The sequence below is a fragment of the Felis catus genome, chromosome B3 (genome assembly GCF_018350175.1).
Source record: "Felis catus isolate Fca126 chromosome B3, F.catus_Fca126_mat1.0, whole genome shotgun sequence".
Lineage (NCBI taxonomy): Eukaryota > Metazoa > Chordata > Mammalia > Carnivora > Felidae > Felis > Felis catus.
In genome coordinates this window covers 140,752,797-140,767,810 of record NC_058373.1, presented here as the reverse complement: position 1 = coordinate 140,767,810, position 15,014 = coordinate 140,752,797, and the positions used below count along the sequence as shown (strand labels likewise).

Genomic DNA, 15,014 nt, shown 5'->3' with positions numbered 1-15,014 from the left:
AGACTCTCCCAGTGGCTGTTGTTGTTGTTGTTGTTGTTGTTAGATTTGAAGTTATGAAGTTACTTGATTAAGATTAGAGTTTATGCTATAAATTGAATTAAGGCACAAATATATACAGTTCATTTTGTCTTTTAGCGCTGCCTCATTCTTACTTTCTCCCGTGATAAAGAAAACCATTAGCTCCTGTCAGAACCGCAAGGAAGGAGATCATTTTTATTGAAATAAGAAGGAAATGATAGTGTCAGGCAGTGAGTCCGAGAGATAAAATATTACATCTAATAAACATGCTACATATGGGATTCGACAAGGGGTCCTTGAGTTACGGGACAACAGAAGCTTCAGAAAAACAATAACATTAATATTGAAAAATAATGGCTAGTGCTTCCATCTTGGAGAAACCTGCATTTTAATAAACAGGAGGGAAATTCAGGACTCTCTGAGAGAGCATCTTAATGATATTGAGCAGACGGAAAGATTGTCGTAGGTGAACCGATGGGATGGCCAGCGTGGATGTCCGAGATCTTTGTGAATCCAGGAAACGACGACAATAAAAACAAACCCCAGACTTTGCCGAGAGGCAGGTGGTATTGGAAATATCGGGGTAGCAAGGGGCAGCACAGACAGGGGAGTGCACATTAGGGTGGGTAAGAAGAGTTAATGCAACAGATCCCTAAGGGGCTGTCCGGTGTGACGTGGTGAGATTCCTGGGTCCGTGCTCAGTGGCACAGGGTCACGTCAAATGAGTGATGTCTGCTTTAGGGATGGGCTGAAGGTGGAGGGTGAAGGGACAGGGGCATGGCTGCCATCGCAGGCCCATGTCAGTTCTCAACTCCCCCCGGGGACCATTCAACAGTGTCTGGAGACGTGAGGCACTGAGGGCCTGGGATGATGCTGAATAGCCTGCAGTGTCCAGCGTCCTCCCAGCAACAAAGAATTATCTGGCCCCAGATATCAACAGTGCCATGGTTGACAAAAAGCTACTTTTTCGATCTCCCCACCAGGAGTCCCATCTACTTATAACCGGCCCCGCCTCCAGTACGCGCATGGGCATCTTTTCCCTTGACAGTCTCTGATCCTTCCTACCCAGCTTCCGGGAGAGGATGGCGTGGTCCACTCGAGACCTTCTTTGTTTCCTCCTGGGATCTGGCTCTCCACTGGGCTCATCAAGAATGTTTTAAAAAGGAAATCAAGGGTTATTACTCACAATGTCAAAAACTGCAGTAATCAATGCAAAATTGCAACGGCCACCACGAATTGAGTGCCTACGTGTGTCGGGTGCAGAGGTCAGCGTTTCCCGCAGATGAAGCAGACAGACCTGCAATGAAGGTGTCACCGTCCCCAAATCATAGTGGAGGCGCTCACAGAAAAGTGTTGAGCTGGTAAGCCACATAGCCAGGATTCAATATAATGCTGTCCGACCCCAAAGCTTGATCTGTATTCAGCTAATTCAGAGGTTCTCAGCCTTGGTAGTAAGCACACGTGGACTCATGTAGTATTTTGCTGGGGGTGGTGATGATGCTATTTTATGCATTGTAGAGGATGTTCCCTGGCCCCTTACCCACTAGATGCCAGGAACATTCCTGTCCCAACATGACAACCCAAACTCTCTCCAACCGAAAATGCCTTTGGACCTTGTCAAACATCCCCTGGGGGTTACAGCTGCCTCCAAGCGTGCCTTAGGATTTCAGCGCTGGAACAATACAGATGCTATAGAGAGAGCAAATGGTTAATCGGTTGCTGTAAAATTAGTCAGAATTAAAAAGAAAAAAAAATCACTGTTGTCTTCCTCATTCTTTGCCATTCAAAACACATCTGCTTTCTCTGTAACATGCATGGACTTGAGGTTTTCTGCCATTGATTACTTGTTTCCAAGAAAACATTGGGAAAATCCCACATGTGTCAGAGTCAGGCCTTTGTCCTGACTTGGGCTGAGTTACAATTTCTTGTCTTCCGGGCATGGTTGCCTGATGCATTTGAACATGGTAACCATGGCAAAACGTCACCGTTTACTGAGCAGGTACTACGTATGACTAGCCCTGGGCCTCCCTTGACTTCTCAAGGGTCTTGGGATGCGGAGATGCTCACACATGTTTTGCTGCAGTGAAGTCTGGCCAGAAGTCAAGGAACTGGGTTCTCGGTTGTACACCCTGAGAAGGGGAGGACGATTTACAGTCCAAAGCCGCGGGTTTCTTTGTCCACGCTGTTCTACCTCCAAACTCCTGATGCCCATGGTATGTACCTGTAGATTTTGCCTGATTCTCTCTGGTTAAAAAATGCAATTTTGGAGGCGCCTGGGTGGCTCAGTCAGGTAAGCGTCTGACTTCAGCTCAGGTCATGATCTCACGGTCTGTGATTTCGAGCCCCGCGTCCGGCTTTGTGCTGACAGCTCGGAGCCTGGAGCCTGCTTCGGATTCGGTGTCTCCCTCTCTCTCTCTCTCTCCGCCCCTCCCCTGCTCATAGTCTGTCTCTCGCAAAAATAAATAAACTTAAAAAAAAAATACAATTTTGACCATGGTTAAACTAAGTGATAGATGAGTGAAGATCTTTATCCTCTCCTCTCTACTTTTATGTATGTTTGATGATTCCTGTAAGAAAAAAGAATTTTTAAACACTCCTTTCCATCCTTATGAAACATAAACTCATACATCTCATGCTTGATTTGAATCTGAGTGCCCCAGTCCTGTTTTCCACTTGCCTGATGTTTTGAATCCAAACTGGTAAGCTTGGAAAGCTTGCTTGTTTGCTTTCTTTCTTTTTCTTTCTTTCTTTCTTTCTTTCTTTCTTTCTTTCTTTCTTTCTTTCTTTCTCTTTCTTTCTTCCTTCTTTCTTTCTTTCTCTCTCTCTTCTTTCTTTCTTTCTTTCTTTCTTTCTTTCTTTCTTTCTTCTTTTTTCTTTTTTTTCCTTTTCTAGAAAAGGTTGAGTCTTAGCGGACCACTCAGTGCCAGATACCTCAATGAGCTATAAACTTCTTGAAAGTGAAAATCATCGCCAACCTTGGCCTTTCTGGCCTCTGCCCTTTGTCTCCCCTTGTCTGGGCACAGCTGCTTGGCTCCTGCTGCCCAGGCTTCTCTCTTCCTCACTCCTGGTGGCTGCCTTGTCCACCGGGCTGAAGAGCAGACAACAACATAACCAAGAGAAGATTTCAGAGGAGACTCACAGACGTGTTGCCTCACACCCTTCTCATCAGCTCATTATTGAAACTCTGAGCAAAAGAGAGACATGGTGCGGAGTTGGATGGAGGAAGGCAGACATTGGCCCCTGAATGTTTCACTGGTGTGTCTGTCCAATGACACAGTTTAGAGTCATCCACAGAAGAAAGGGAAGGGAGGGAGTACTCTGACCTCCTTGGGTAACCGGACCCGGGCAATTGCCCATTTGGCCCCATCAGAATGAAAACAGGAACACGGGCTTGGAATGTTATACGCGAGTTCTGCTGGTCTACGTCACCACCAGCGGGCTGAACGTAGGCATTGTGACTATAAACAGTATCTTCCTAACCGGACAGCTGTTTGGGGGATTTAAAAGCATTGTTGTTTTTTTTAAGCCACCTTGAGAAGACACCTCCTCCTCCTTCCCTGCTTCCATCCCCCAGACCTTGGCCTGCCCTCCTAAGTGAACACTCGCCCACTCTAGGATGCCTCTATCCATGATCCTGTTGAGAAGTATAGCACTTACACTCTGTCCTGTCGGGTCCTCTGCCAGACTCCGAACGTGATCTTGTCGTCGGTGAATCTGAGGTTCTCTGGGTGAGACGTTACCGTAGTCTGTTGGAGCTGCCACAGCAGAGGGCCACAGACTGGGTGGCTTGTAAGCAACAGAAATTGCTTTCTCACAGTGCCAGAGGCTAGAGCATCAGGGATCAGCATGGTCAGGTTCTGTGGGATCCTCTTCCGGGCTATAGACTGCTTACTTTTCTCTATCTTCACATGGCGGAAAGATGGCCGGGAGCTCCCTGAGGTCATTTTAACATGGGTGATGATCCCACTCATGAGAACTTCACCTCCCGAAGGGCCCACCAACAAATACCATCGCGCTGAGGATTAGGATGTCCACATATGAATGGGGGGGCACAGATAGGTTATTGCAGCCATATTCTGGGGAGCTCTCCAAATCATCTTCTTCATGTATTATTTCAAACCTATCCCTTGTTCCTATTGTGTATCCAATGTCATGCTAAGCACTGCAGGGACAGAAAGAACTCTTGCCATTATGACAACTACCACTAGATGTGATCACAGTAGTGACTTGAAAGCCTGGTGATCCAAGTGAGTGGGGTCGGTAGGAAGGCTGCAGGAAGCACCAGAAGGTAGAACACAGTACGGTCAACAACCAAAGGCAGGAGAGGAAGAAGGGGGCCCAGAAATGATCTGTTGGGGAAAAGCTGAGTGGGGTCTTAAGGTGGGAACAAGTTATCAGAGGGGCGTGGACAGGGGAGAAACACTCTGGGGGGAGGAGTGATGGGATGGGAGCCAGCGTTATGGTCCAGGACTTGCAGGGAGTTTCAAACAGTCAACAGGAAGATAGGGAGAGGGACAACTGGAACAGGAACTGGAAGAGGCTCAAACCCTTCTCCAAAGCCCAGACCCCGAAGGGCTATAGGAAGCCACTGAAAGCACAAACTGCAGAAGGGATAGGCCTATATTGGGTGTGGTCTTTGTTTTTAACAACTTTATTAAGGTCTAATGGACATTCAAACTGTACATTTTTCTAGGGGTGACATTTGATGAGTTTGGACATTCTCCATGACGCCATCACTACAATCAAGGTAATGGACGTATCGACACTCTGACTCCCCAAAATGGCGTCTCCCTCCCACCTACCTCTGGGCTCCACCCCCTGGTGAGCATTGATGCACTTTCCATCACCAGATCAATTTACTCTTTGGTATTTGTCTTCTTGCACTTGCCATATTTATCTCCAGATTCATCCATGGTGTTGAACATCAGTAGTTCATCTCTTTCCATTTCTCTCTTTAAAAAATATGTATTCAGTTTTGAGAGAGAAAGAGAGAGAAAGAGAGAGAGAGAGAGAGAGAGAGAGAGAGAGAGAGAGAGAATGCACACAAGTAGAGGAGAGGCCAAGAGAGAGGGAGAGGGAGACAGAGAATCCCAAGCAGGCTCTGTGCTGTCAGCGTAGAGCCCACTGTGGGGATGGAAACCAAGGAACATGAGATCATGACCTTAACTGACGTCAAAAGTCAGATGCTTAACTGACTGTGCCACCCAGGTGCTCCTTTGTGTTTCTGAGTAGGAATCCATTTGTATGGACACACCACAGTGTGTATCTAGTCACTGACTGATGGACATTGGAGTTGTTTCCAGGTTTTAACCGCGAAAAATAAAGCTGCTCTATGCACTTCTCAAATCTCTGTATGTACATATGTTTTTCTTTCTCTTGGGTAAACATATGTCTCAGTCATGTGATAGGTATATATTTAACCTTTGAAGAAACTGCCCGACCATTTTCCAAAATGGTGGCACTCTTGCATAGTCCGCTGGCAGTGTCTGAGGGGTCCAGTTGCCCCACATTTTCTTCAATACTTGGTGTGATCAGCCTTGTCAGTTTTAACCACTATGGAGTGTAGAAGAATCTCTCTGGCTGTTGCTAAGACTTTTCTCTTCATAACTGATGTTAGGCAATATGTTTATGATGGGCCTTGAGATGGTTTTGTCATATTTCTTATGTTTGGGGTTTGTTGGGCCTTTTGGATCTGGGGGCTTATAGTTTTCATCAAATCTGAAGACCATTATTCTTTCAGATATTTCTCTAGGCCCTTATGGTAGGCAGCCTCTAAGTTGGACCCCAAAAAGCACTATCTCCTGATAGTCACATTCTCGTGTGATCTCTCCCCAAGCTCTGCCACAGACTGGTACAATATGGCAGACGGGATGGGATGTCATTTCCAAGATTAACTTACAGGATACACTGATTTCTGATTTGCTCCCTCTTTCTCTGATCTGGCGGAAGTGAGGGGCCACATTGTGAGGACACTCAAGCATGTGAAAGGGAGGCTTGCGTGGAGAGTGACTGAGGCGGCCAGCCACCGCATGAGTGAGCCGTCAGCAAACCCTACCTCAGTGGAGGCTTCAGATGCCTAAGGCTTGAACACAGTTTGCTAACTTTTTGGAGTCACTGCTTATGCAATTCTAAAGTCCTGACCATGTCCCTCCCTTTCTTCTCTCTCCTTGCACACGTGTTAGGCTGATGAAGCTGGTCCACAGCTCACAGATGGTCGCTGCATCCCCCCACCCCCAAGCCAACCTTGTTTCTCTGCGTTTTATTTTGGAAACGATCAATGAGCTTGATTTCAAGTTTAGTAATATTTCCTTCTGCACTATCTAATCTCTTACTTAATCCCTTTCACTGTGTTTGCTAGTTTAGACCTTGTGGTTTCCACATCATCCTCTTAAAACTTAAATCATTTTATTGAGGTGTGATTGACATACAAAAAGCCGTACCTACATATGTAATCTAGACAAGGTGATGAGCTTGGAGATAAGTAGGCATCTGTGAAGCTAGCATCACAATCCGTGACATAAACCTATCCTTCACCTCCGAGGACTTCCTCTCATCCTATTTATTTATTTATTTATTTATTTATTATTTGTGATGAGAACGCTTAACATAAAATCTACCCTCTTAGCAAAGTTCTACGAGTGCAATACGGTAGGTCTTATTACCTGTAGGCATATGCTGTATGCTAGATCTCTAGGACTGGTTCATCTAGCATAACAGAAACACGTGCTGTGATTTAAAGGGTGCACAGATGCTGTGGCTTTCACCTCTAAGCATCTAATTTTTTTTTTAATACTTCTATGTCTCTACTTAACTTTCTCAATGTAAGAAATGTAATCATAAGTGTTTAATATGCTTGCCTACTAATTCTGTAATATATGTATAGCGTATGGATAGATTTCCAGGTCAATTTTGATTAATTTTTCTCCCCATCATCACTTATATTTTTCTGTTTCCTCGCATGCCTGGTCATTTTTTATTGCATGCCAGACATTGTGGATTTAGCCCTATTAGGTGTTGAGTATCTCTCTATCTGAATAACTCCTTATGGACATTATTCTAGGATCTGGTTATGTGACCTGAAAAAAGTGTGGGTCTTTGTACCTTCTTTAAATGTTATTAGGTGGGTCCAGCGCAATGTTTAGCCCAGAGCTCATTCCCCCCACTACTGGGGTAAAACTGTTCTGAATATTCTACCTGATACTCTGAATTACAAGTTTTCCACTCTGGCTTATGGGAACCAAAGCTATTTCTGGTAAGCTCCAAGGACTGATTCCTCCAGTCCTTTCCAGTGGCTCTTTCTCCAGCCTTGGGTATAACAATCAGCACTTTGCTTAAGACTAGAGGGAGATCCGGGGCACCTGAGTGGCTCAATCGGTTGAGCGTCTGACTTCGGCTCAGGTCATGATCTCACGGTTAGTGAGTTCCAGCCCCGCGACGGGCTCTGGGCTGACAGCTCGGAGCCTGGAGCCCACTTCGGATTCTGTGTCTCCCTCTGTCTGCCCCTCCACTGCTTGCACTCTGTCTCTCGCGTTGTCTCAAACATAAACAAACATTAAGTAAATTAAAAAAAAAGACTAGAGGGAGATCCTTCTCAGCTCTCCCCTTCATGTGCCCTGCAAACTCTGGCAGTCGTGTTCCCCCTGGCCTCCCAGCTTCATTGTTTCCACTGACCTGGACGTGAGACTATGGGTTCTGTCTCAGTGTCCCCATTTCCTGAAAGTATAAGCAGTAAGCTAGGGGGAAATTACAGGGTTCACATTATTTATTGACCATATCTCAAGGATGCCTGCTTTTTTGCTCTGTGCTTAAAACTGTTGTCTCCTATATTTTATCTGTTCAGGAGAGAATAAATGCTCTCCTTGTTATTCCTTGTTGGAAATGGAAGCATTTCTATGTGCTCTTTGAAAGATCTCTGACTGCTGGATGCAGTAGGGTCTGGGATGGTTAGGAGAGAGGCTGCACATCCTTTCGGAGACCGCTGAAATGTCTTTGCCGGGATTGCAAGGGTTTGCGTTAGGCTGGGAAAATCAGAACGGGGAAGAGGGAAGGGAATTTGGAAACGTAAGGAAGACAGAACTTCTTCTGTGACCGAAGGTGAACGGTGAGTGAGAAGTGAAAAGTGATTTCCAGTTTTCTGACCTGATTGACCTGGTGAATCATTGCCAGCCTCTCAAGGAACTCCTCAGATGCCTCCTCCTTGGGACACGCGATGTACTACACTATTTTCCCGATCTGCTTCCTGATTGTGCCATAGAATATGGTAGGAAAATGTTTAAGAAAAAACGCATTGGAATGTGGAAAAGATGTAAAGTCCTAAAAGGAATATGAAAATAAGTGACTATTATCTAAAGTGGAAAAAAATGCACTTTAACAATAGAGCTAATCAGTACAGTCCCCTCCAAGGCTGAACAAGGATCTTTCCGTTTCTAGATAACCACTTCATCTTTACCGTTGTTAGGATTTTTTTTATTACATAATTCATGTTCCTCTGCTATTATTTCTTCCAGAGACTTAATCTTATTTAAATTAAAAAATCACACACCTTATTAATTAAAATACCAGTTGAAAGCAATTGATAACACACGCAAGAGAAAGCAAACATCTTTTCTATAAATATTTCTCCTGATTCTTTAGGTGCTTATTATTTAAGCTTTGGTAAAGCACCTTATGCTCTAATCCAAAGTGTAATTAATAACAACCACTCACATGTGTACAACAATTCATAGATTAGGAAGCCCGCTTTTACCCGTTGTTTAATTTCATCTTTCTCACCATCTTACGAAGGGGGAAGGGGAAGGATTAGTCGGCCCCCACATTGCAGAGGAGGAAACCAAGCCCGCAAGAGAGGAGACGCTTCGCCCCGGGTCACGCAATTGGCAGCTGGCAACATCTGACTCCAAATTCAGTGGTTCTACCATTTCCTCATGCCTTCGGCTTTCCTCGCAACTGAAGAATAAAGCAATTTCAGGGTTTTATTCCAAGTGGGATCTAGCTCCTGACATAATTCTAAGCTGTTGAAACAGGGGAGTAGCATCTCTAACAACAGGATGGTTCAGGGAAGGAAAACACCGCTTCTTTCGGAGTCTGTGAATGACAGCTTGATGGCTCTATCAATACAACTTCAAAACCGGAGAGAGGAGAGTCAAACCAGCTTGTCTTACCAGCTATTTGGTGTCATGCGAGGCAAATGAGAAAGAATACCTCTCAGTCGTTCTTGAAGTGAATTAATCTTTTGGAGTACAAATCAGTCGATCTTAGTTTCGAGTCTACAAAATACCGTAGTGTTACGTGAAATAGCAGGGCGATGCCTTTCTCTTGCTTTTAATGTCTACCTTCGATGAACTCTCTCTTGAATGTTCCCAGACAGTGTCTGCCATAAGCCCACCTGGATGAAGATTTTGGATTCAGACTCAGGCCTGGAGCAAGCTCTAGGTGCTGTCAGAAGGCTTTAGCTTTCGTGCCACAGAGAACTCTCCCTCCTCTGGACTCCGTCCTCAAGACCGTGGGCCTACAGTCCATCCGAATTTCCCCCAAGCAGGTTCTCATGGGGCCGGCATCCGCTCTGTCCTTCATCAGAGATGCTTTGTGACACAGTAACCAGACTGTGAATTTCGAATCTAATGGGCAGGGTTTGCAGTGACACCCTGAAATCAGTAGGTGCCAGATGGATGACTTCGGGCACGTTACTTAACCTCTCTGGGTGTCAGTCACTTTCTCATGGGGGCGCCTGGGTGGCTCCGTGGGTTGAGCGTCCGACTTCGGCTCAGGTCACGATCTCGCGGTCTGTGAGTTAGAGCCCCGCATCGGGCTCTGTGCTGACAGCTCAGAGCCTGGAGCCTGCTTCACATTCTGTGTCTCCCTCTCTCTCTGCCCCTCCCCTCTTCATGCTCTGTCTCTCTCTCTCTCTCTTTCAAAAAATGAATGAACACTAAAATTTTTTTTAAAAATTAAAAAAACCCCGAATGCAATAACCATGAAATGAGAGGTTGTGTGTATAACTCAAATTCCAGGGCCTCATATGATGCCGTCTCAGCATAGTGTTACATTCAGGCAAATCTCAGCAACTAAAAGGTACCTGAAAGTTCTTCATATCTTATCTATCCTCTTAAGGAAATGTCAACGAGAGAGGAACAATACGGAACCAATATACATCAGGTACCTAAAAATTCCACGTCTTCCATCAACGTCACATTTTCGATGCCCCAATAGCTAGTTCTCAACATTTCTACTTTTCTGTTTGCAATTCCAAACATCACCCACACATCATGCACATCATGCCTGAATCTCTTCTCCATCCGCTCTCTTAGCTCTGTCACGTGATCATTTCTGGCTTTTTTTCCATATTCTCTCTTCTTGCCTGGTTCCCAAATTCTTTACCACCGAAGAGAGTCCTTGAAATAACTTAGTGCACAGGGACATTCTCCTTTGGAAGTCAGGGGAGTGGGTAAGATGGTCATTAATCATTCATCAACAATTTTGCTCAGAGAATACACTAAGTTTGTACTCACTGTGATAAACACTGGGCACAATGCCTAGCCCATAGGTGAAACTCAATATTGTACACGTCATTTTCTTAAATAGTATTTTTAAAGTTTATTGGGTTGCCTGGGTGGCTCAGTCCATTAACCATCGGACTCTTGGTTTTGGCTCAGGTCATGATCTCACGGTTTGTGGGTTCAAGCCCCGCATCAGGCTCTGTGCCAATGGGGCAGAGCCTGCTTGGGATTCTCTCTCTGCACCTTCCCTGCTCATGCACTCTCTGTCTCTCAATTTAGTGACATTTAAAAATAATAACATTTATTTATTTATTTTTGAGAGAGAGAAAGGGAGAGCATGAGCAGGGAAGGGGCAGAAAGAGGGAGGTAGAGAGAGAATCCAAAGCAAGGCCCATGCTGTCAGCGCAGAGCCCTATGTGGGGCTCAGTCTCACGAACCATGTGATCATGATCTCAGTCGAAACTAACAATTAGACTCTTAACCGACTAAACCACCCAGGTGCCCCGTACATGTCATTGTTTTAACCCAGCCTCAGACAGACTTTCTGTGACTGCCCTCAGCCTGTATATGCCCCATCTCTCCACATAGACAGTAAGCCTCTGGAAATCTAGGACCAAATTCTTAGAACTGAGAACCTTTCTCTGATGAGTGTAGGTAGTCTCTAGATGGGTCATTCTCTCAGCATAATACGGTGTTCCTACTACATGTCAAAAAATACCGGGCTTGACTCCCAGGACTTAATATGAAGAAGGCACATTCACATTCAGCTGCTCTGCTTTCAAGGGTGTTACAGGCTAATAATGAAAGGGATCCGTGCCAAAAAAAGAAAAAAAGAAAAAAAAAACATAGTTTTTAAGAGGTTGTAGGTAGATTTCTACCAATGACTCCTACCAGATTGGTGTGGCCGTCCTCAGCTGCCATGGGACTGGCTGATAATGGCTCACAGCTTCGTGTTTCTCCAGGAAATTATCATGACCAATGGACTTGTCCTGCCTGGTGATGCCTATGGGATTAGACCTCCTGTCACCTGTTAATCAGGACGTGGTCTACAGCTAATGAGTAGCTGATTGGGGGCATAAAAGCCCAGCCCCTGACTTCACAGTGGGATAACTCATGCTCCAGAGCTCCTCATGGAATCAGTGTGAGGGTGGACTTCAGCTGAAACCAGACCTTCCCTGAACTACCTTGTGCCCTGCCCCTTCCTTTATAGGAATTACCTGGGAGCTCTCCCTCAATAGATTACCTACAAAAGAATGTCCTTTCAGGCGTTGCAGCCCAGAAACCTGGCTTAAGAGGCAGTGTTACAGGGCACCTGGGTGGCTCAGTGGGTTAAAAATCGACTTCAGCTCAGTCGTGATCCTACAGTTCACGGGTTCAAGCCCTGTGCCAGGCTCTGCACTGACAGTTCAGAGCCTGGGGTCTGCTTCGAATTTTGTGTCTCCCTTTCTCTCTGCCCCTCCCCTGCTTGTGCTCTCTCACCCCCCCCACCCTCTCTCTTTCTCTCAAAAATGAATAAACATTAAAAAAAAAGACACAGTGTTACAATACAGCTCAATGCATGGTGGGCAGGGAGGAGAGAGGACGACTCCTTAAGACTCCAGGAAAGCGGCACTGAGCAGGGCCACTTAGCATTTCCTTTTGAAGGACAGAGGGTCCTTTTGGTAGGCGAGGGATGATGTATGTAGAGTACCTACCAAGACCACACATATCATAGCTGCTCCAGATTAATTTACACTCCTCCTTTCTCAGTGTAGGCAAACAAACTACAGCAGCAAAGCCATCGGAGAGCAAAAGAGCATGCCGTTCTCAGACAACACTGAAAACTCTCATCGCCCGGAGTTCGAGGAGCTGGTGAGGGCTTGAAGGAGAGTCAGATCCCTAAGGGATGTCTGCTCAGCGCTTTTCCTTATATATGCGGCAAGCCAGAAGAGGTTTTAAATCAAGAGGACAATACCGGATCCGCGCTTGAAACGATATTCTGGCGGCGGTGGGTTGGATGGACTGGACGGTCACTGAAACAGTCAAGACAAAAGGAGCTTGAGAGACGGAGATAGATGATCACTTAGCAGGATCAAGGTTTGGGAGTTGGGGATGTGTTCAAGGGGTTCTTGGAAGAATTACTCCTCAGCACGAAGGGACCAATGGAGAGGGAGCAAGGAGCCATCGTAATACTGGATGGAAATTTTCTGGTATCTGACGTTAATCAACTAGTAAACTGAATGAGGATCATTCCATTAACTCTGTTGGCGAGAAGACAATCGTAATGAAGAGTACCACCCAAGGAAGACGTATGTCATCCTCTTACTTGAAACCTTCCTGTGACTTAGGACATCACCGCTGTATTTAAAAGAACGCGCTACTGGGAGCCCTCGCCGAAGATCAACATTCGTTAGCAACCCTGTAATAACAGCCCACAAGCGTGAAGACCGCCTGTGATTGAGGAAGACGGTTTCGGTGAGGAACGAGACTCTCATTTCCAGCCCTCACAAGGTTGTCACGACGGCCAGAGAATGAAAACACTTTTATGTTTCAAATTTACGAAAGAGCCCTCACCACCACCACCACCGTCATCATCCATCAGTCCATCCAGGAAAGCCCTTGCAGCTGACGTCATCTCTTCTTTGAACTTCAAGACAAACGGGTAGCCAGGGACAAAGGTGATGGGGGAGGGGGGCGGATTCTGATGATTTCTTTGCAAAACGCAAATGAAAAATAAGCTTTCAGAGATTTATTGATTTATTTTTTAATACGGGAGTTGCATTAGACTTACCTTCCTGCCATTGTTGTGTGTGAATGTGTGTGTCCGTGCCGGCTGAACTCGGGGTGTGTGAGTGTGGTCTGACCTGTGTGTACCCGTGTGTGTGTGTGTGTGTGTGTGTGTGTGTGTGTGTATCTGACACTGCTGGGGTTAAGCCCTGTTGTCAGATACATTGTAGTTTGTTTTGTTTTGAGCAGTTACTATGTCTCCAGGCACTTTGTTTCCTTTGCCTTTGTAAGAACCCTGCTGGATAGGTATTAGAAAGACATTTTCAAGATGGGAAAAGTAAGCCTCAGAAACATCAGGTGACTCACTCAAGATCACTGAGCTAACGACAGAACAGACAGCAGCCGGGCTGGGTCAGGGTGGGAGACAGAGGCTCTGGACAGCCCGGTGCCTTGTGAAGGCTCACATGTCTAGCAAGTGATGACACAGCCAGGACCAAGCTCATGCCTCTCGCCTGCTACATGATCTCATCTCCCACACACCACGATGGAGGGAGGCTATCAGATGGTACGGCATCCCCAAACTTGTCTGCACTTCGGGATTACCTGGGGAGTTTCCCCAAACACTGATGCCTCCATGCCACCCCCAGACATGATGAATTCATTGGTCCGGGGTACGGCTTACACTTTGGAAATTTTCCAAGTTTCCCCTTAGGTGGTTCTCAGGTGTAGATAAGCTTGGGGACCACTGATCTGGTAGTAAAGAGTAATTTTCCGAAGCCACACCGACCAGTGTTCAAATCCCAGGCTGTAGCTTGCTAGAATCTTTGGGCAAATCCTTGTGTGAACCTTGGACAAGAGGCTTGATGTCTCTATGCCTCAGTTTCCCTGTAATACAATTTCCCTGTAATAGAATTGTGGAGATGAAATGAGTTAATAGCTATAAAGCGCTTGGAATGGGACCCTGGTTTCTACGTCTAGGTGTCCAGGAGGAACAACGTGCCAAAAAGACCGGCATCCAGAGAAAGCCACTAAGGCCACCACCAGAGCTTGAGTCTGGGAAGAATTCAATGAGATCTGGAGCTATGAGGTCATCTGGAACCGGAAGTGTCTTTAGACGGCATGCCTGTTCCCGCCCCCTGCCATGTGCAGGTTTTATTATAAAGACAAAGAGGCCCAGAGAGGTTAAGTAATGTGCTCAGTGCCACACAGCACTATCGGGAGCAGGACTTAAGATTCCTAGCTCGTGTTCTGGTGCAAGTCCTACTTTAAAGGCAGCTTCCTTTGGAGGGCTGTGAGGTGGGGCTCTGGAAGGCAGCGGCTGTTGATGCCAAGGGGAAGTTTCTGGGCTCCAGAGCACTCCCTTTCGACCTGCCGTGACCCCAATTCATACGCTCTTGAGGGACAAACCTCAATTGACCAGCCAGGTTGGCACTTGTCGCTTCTCCGCTGTCTCTTCGACATGCCCCGGCTGGTGGAGAGAAATTCGCTTTAACGACTCCCTGAATTGGAATCCTCCCAAAAGGGTTTGATTTGCCTTTCCGCCTGTTAAGGGGAGAATTTTCACTTGTGCGCAATGCGATGAGCGTGGCCCCTCTGTCAATGAGGAGTCTGCCGGCTTCGGGCGGCCGCAAACTCCCATCAGGGCTGCTGCGCTTGACTCATGCTTTCGACGTTTGCTCTTCCAAAGGTCGCTTAACTGGAGCACATCTTTTCAAACAGAATCCTTGGGAACATGTTGGCTTTTGTGTGGGCACGAGGTAGTGGGAGAAAAGTGTTTTAGAGACTTCAGCAGAC

General features: G+C 46.2%; 1 long non-coding RNA gene across 1 annotated transcript; it reads left to right on the top strand.

Moving 5' to 3' along the window:
* Positions 1-2,030: 2,030 nt before the first annotated feature.
* Positions 2,031-14,053, top strand: LOC109501020. Its single transcript, XR_002743384.2, has 3 exons — positions 2,031-2,231; positions 4,712-4,839; positions 12,264-14,053. It is a non-coding gene; the product is annotated as an uncharacterized LOC109501020 (long non-coding RNA).
* Positions 14,054-15,014: the final 961 nt, after the last annotated feature.